The 5,264-nt window shown below is 36.9% G+C and overlaps 1 long non-coding RNA gene across 1 annotated transcript in view; it reads left to right on the top strand.

Moving 5' to 3' along the window:
- The first annotated feature begins 1,744 nt into the window (after positions 1-1,744).
- LOC111821018 (uncharacterized) overlaps positions 1,745-5,264 on the top strand; it is a 4,208-nt gene continuing 688 nt past the window's right edge. Inside the window, exon 1 of the long non-coding RNA XR_002824504.1 lies at positions 1,745-1,899. This is a non-coding gene — a long non-coding RNA (uncharacterized LOC111821018). The remainder of the gene's footprint in view (positions 1,900-5,264) is intronic.

Below are 5,264 nucleotides of genomic sequence, written 5' to 3'. Positions count from 1 at the left end.
CCAGAAACATGTTTACATGTGTTTTATTGGCTATGCAACGGCAATCAACTGTGTAGATCATAACAAATTATGGATAACACTGCAAACAATAGGAATTCCAGAACACTTAACTGTGCTCATGTAGAACCTATACATAGTCTAAGAAGCAGTTGTTCAAACAGAACAAGACGATACTAAAGGTTTAAAATCAGGAAATGTGTGTATCAGGGTTGTATCCTTTCATCGTACTTATTCAATCCGTATGCCAAGCAAAATATCTGAGAAGCCGGAGTTTATGAAGAAGAACACGGCATCAGGATTGGAGAAAGATTCATTAACAACCTGTGATATGCAGATGACACAACTTGCTTGCTGAAAGTAAAGAGGACTTGAAGCACTTACTGATGATGTTCAAAGACTACAGCCTCAGTATGGATTACACCTCAACATGAAGAAAACTAAAGTCTTTACAACTGAACCAAGCAACAGCATGATAAATGGAGAAAATACTGAAGTTGTCGAGGATTTCATTTCACTTGGATCCACAATCAATGCTCATGGAAGCAGCAGTAAAGAAATCAGAGAACATACTGCATTGGGCAAGTCTGCTACAAAAGACTTCTTAATAGTGTTAAAAAGCAAAGATGTCACTTTGAGGATTATGGTGTGCCTGATCCAAGCCGGGGTATTTTCAATCTTCTCATAGACATGTGAAAGCTGGACAATGAACAAGGAAGACAGAAGAAGAACTGATGCCTTTGAACTGTAGTGTTGGTGAAGAATATTGAATGTACCATTGACTGCTAGAAGAATGAACAAATCTGTCTTGGAAGAAGTACAGCCAGAATGTTCCTTAGAAGTGAAGATGGCGAGATTTCATCTCACATACTTTGGACATGTTATCAGGAATGAGCAATCCCTGGAGAAGGACATTATGCTTGGTAAAGTAGAGGATCATCTAAACAGAGGAAGACCCTTAACAAGATGGATTGATACAGTGGTGGCAATGGTGGGCTCAAGCATAGCAACGATTGTGAGGATGGAGCAGGACTGGACAGTGTTTCACTCTATTGTACATAGGGTTGCTGTGAGTGGGAACAGACTCAACAGCACCTAACAATATTATAAAATATGCATTAAGATGCAGCCCGATGTTCTCTGACTGATATGCTAAAATGTCAAAGAAATCTTCCTGTCAAGATCTCAACCTTGAGGTGATATTTTGGAAGAGGGAATAATATTGGGAGTCAGTAGAATTATCTATTGGTTCGGTTCCTTACCAGTTCTCTTAATCTGAGCCAATCATTGAATTTGTATGATATCAAATTTCTTATGTGTAAAATAAGGAAGTTGGATTAGATATACTGTAAGCAACCTTCTAGGCTCAAAGTATATTCTGAATTAAACAGGGCAATATTTAAATTGACTTTTAATCTGCTAATGATGCAAATAGACTTTTTCAAAGCTGATTTACCTACAGAAGTCTAGGGTACCTCTGCTCAAAGAAACACTAAGTACAAAAGAAGAAAGACTCAACTCTTGATCTAGTCTCTAAGAGTTGAGGCAAACTATGTCAGTTGTTTAGTGGTTCTAAATTTGCTTGGATACTTTCTACCCAGTTTACTCAACTGAAGATTCTTACTGTAAAAAGCTCTGTTTAACATCCACTTATTCACAGAAATTTTGCAACTTTGCATGGCTGACTATGCCTACAGATGTCTATTGGCTGATTAAGGCCGTAGGAGCCTGGGAGAGCCAGATAGACATGTAGGCTGTCACTGTCAAGCATAGCATTTGGACATCTTTTTTGGTTGTTGGGGGAACATATTGTGGGATTTTCGTGTCCTTACCTTGAGTTTAGAAAGTAACGTAAACACGTGAGGATGTACAGACAGATATTTCTTTTGTGACTCCTGTCAGGTAAGTGACTTTTTTCAACCAGATGCTGGTTCATTTAATTTGAGGCTATTGGTAAAATTCTTTATATTGCTCCGTATGAATCTATGTGGGAATAATTAACAAGTTCTTTAAATTGTAAATATTAGAAAATATAAAAGCTTATTTGTGTAGCCAGAACTATTATCTTTTTTACAACTGACACTGTTTGGTAAACTATGGACTTTTAATAATAAGGCTTCATGCTCTCTTCTTTCCTCTGAGCAAAGAATCCCTTGTTTAGATGCAGTAAGTATACTTATTTTTTCAGGAAATGGAAGAAAAACTGGTTTTGAAAAAAGTCATTTTATAGGCTAGCTACAGTTATTAGATTGTTGGAAGAAATGATGTTTACAAACTTTTTTTAAATCAAATTGTTCTTAGGGTATTTATATACTTATTTACTTGCTCTGTGATAAAAAACTACATCAAAGTAACTAAACCTGTTGCCGCAGAGTCGATTCTAACTCATAGTGATCCTATAGGACAGAGTAGAACTGCCCCATAGGGTTTCTAAGGAGTGGCTGGTGGATTTGAACTGCTGACTTTTTGGTTAGCAGCAGAGCTCTTAACCACTGCACCATCAGGGCTCCATTAAAGCAACTGAATCTGCAGAATTAAAGCAAATATCTCTAAGAATGTAGGTGGCAAATTTCAAACTCAAATCAACTGGGCCAACATTCAGTTTTTGAAGGGTCAAAGTAGAAAATGCACAGACAGTCTTGGAGAGAGTGAATGCAGTTTTGGAAATTTACTCAAGGACTTTGTTCCTTTAGGCAGTGTGCTGTCCTCAGTGTTAGACATTCTCAAGTTCTGGTTATGGTTTAGAGCTCTGCCTGAAAGCAAGGGTGGAGAGCATGTACGCCTGGGTTGGAAAGAGAGGTACTATGGCCTAACTTTGGATGGATTTAAGGCCAGTGTCAGAGCATGAGTCCAGCTCTGTAAACTTGGGCACTTTTTAAAAAAAATCTGTTTGGGCTTCAGCCTCTACTTCTTCAGAACAAAATTTCCAGGAGACAGTCCTTTCTTGTGAGGAATAGCTGTTGGAGAAGAAAGAAGTCTATTTATTTGCTAGACGATTAGACTTGATAAAGTTCAAAACTTATTTTAATGAGCTGTCTTAAGAATTTTTACAAGTTTATACATATTTGCATGTAATGGTAAACTTGCTTATATTTTGAAATTATATATATATGCAAATACATATATATGTATATATATAGATGTAAATTTAGTTACAAGCTTATAATTTGCTTATACAGGTAAAATTTTTTTTTTTGCCCATACATCTCTTCTCTGACTTTGTTTAAAATAAAAAGCATTAAAGTGCCAGTTTTAAGAGATGTTAGACCCTTAGACCCTATTGCTGGATCTTTGTCATGCTCTTTTCACAACTTGCTATCATTTTCTGTCTCTGTAAGCCCTTTGGCTACAGGTGTTCTCCAGCAAATGCAATGTGGAAAAGTGATAAGGACCCTCTCCAAGTAGGAGTGACTTGTTGGCAGAGGGACTCTTTGACTCGGCCACTCTTGAGCACAAGATGGGATCCTCTTATGAGGGGCGCATACTATGAGCATGCTCTTTTTCCCCACATCATTCTCCATACTATTGACAGTGAATTTCTGAAAATGAAAATCTGGTTAAAACTGCTTACTGATTTTCCATTGCCTTAAGGATAAAAGTCTGGATTCCATAACATGGCACAGAACGTATGGAACTTCACTACCTCTTCAGCCTTTTCCCATTTCTGTATTCCTCTCCTCACATCTTATGCTGCAACAACGTAGATAATGGCAGCATCCCCCTACTTGCAGTAATATCTCAAATTGGAGGACATTGTTGACATCACTGCCTCTGTGCCTAAATGCTCACATAGTCTATCTGGTGAATATCTAAACTTCTTTCAGAATAAGTTAAAAGAACACCTCATCAGGTCTTTCTGCCTCTTCCTTCATTAAGTAGAATTGACCACTGCCTCCTTTGTGCCCTCATTTCCACCATCATCCTAAAATATTGGTGAGGGAATCAGCTGGTGAGCTGAGTCAAGGAACAAGGTGAATATAGCATTTATAAGAGAAGATATAACATTGTAGGCAATTTTGGAACATAAGTCTTGCCTGTACAATTTGAAGGCAGACTAGTAGCTGGCAGAAAGAGATAGATCGTGGCTTTCTGTCCTTGAGAAGACTGACCAGAGGTGTCAAAGAAGACATTTTTCAGTTGTTTGTGGATTCTCCAGGAAGCCTTGAGCATGTAGCTGAGGAGCAAACGTCACGGCTCTCTCTGAGTAATGTCTGCAGGCATCCTTACCTCCCTACTCCATCATATGTGGGCATCATTTCCTTCATGAGAATGTCTGAGGGAATGGTCAGAGATACATTCACAGAGTTTAGTATACACATGTTTATGTCAGAATTATTTATAACTCTCAGAATAGTGAAAATAACATGAAGGTTTAAAGTAAGAGATTGATAAACTATAAATAAAAGACTAAGGTACATTCATAAAATGGAATTCTATGAAGCCATTAAAAATCTTGTCATAGAAGACTATTCAACAGCATGGGCATATCCATGGTATATTAAACAGCAAAACAGGATTTAAGCACTATTGATACATATTTAAACATGATAATCCCAAATTTAGATGTAGTAGCTAGAAGTTCAAATGGCTACATACCAAAATGTTTAAAGTGTTTACCTTTGGATAGATTATAGATGATTCTTTGTGTTTTCTTCTATTCCCAGATTTCCTTCATTGAATCTATTTTACTAGTGTAATAAAAAAATCTCTTATTACTTTTAAAATAGCTCACAATGCATTTAACGAGATGTAAGAAGGACATACGAGAATACATATCTGTATTCATGTTTGTGTGCATATATTTTTATTCTAAAGAATAACCATGATCTGGAATTAGTTATATAGCTTAGTTTTCTTAGCCAGTAATCTTAGACTGGACACAGCAGCTCTTATGTTTCTATGGCAACTCTGAAGTTCTACTATTGAAAGACAGAAAAGAATTATGGATGGGGAATCTTAGAATTGACTCACCCTCTCTCAAGCTAGGGAAAAAATTTAATGGTATTCTTGTTTAATTTTTATTGGGGAAATAAGATTGTACTTAGGACATAGAGATAGGAGGCATGGGGTAGAACTTCAGTCCTGTATAATCCCCATCAACTGATGAGGATTCCACCTTACTTTAACATGAACACTTTCCCAAAATTATGTAAAATGCCATGCCAATGCAGCTTCCAGTCATCCCTTTGTAAGAATGATAACAATAATAGCTAACATGAATGTAATGCTCACTATGTGCCGAGTAGTGTATTACTGATACATATATA

The sequence above is a fragment of the Trichechus manatus genome, unplaced genomic scaffold (assembly GCF_000243295.1).
Source record: "Trichechus manatus latirostris isolate Lorelei unplaced genomic scaffold, TriManLat1.0 scaffold00059, whole genome shotgun sequence".
NCBI lineage: Eukaryota > Metazoa > Chordata > Mammalia > Sirenia > Trichechidae > Trichechus > Trichechus manatus.
Note: the sequence above shows the minus strand (reverse complement) of the source record. Positions and strands in the feature narration are given on the sequence as shown.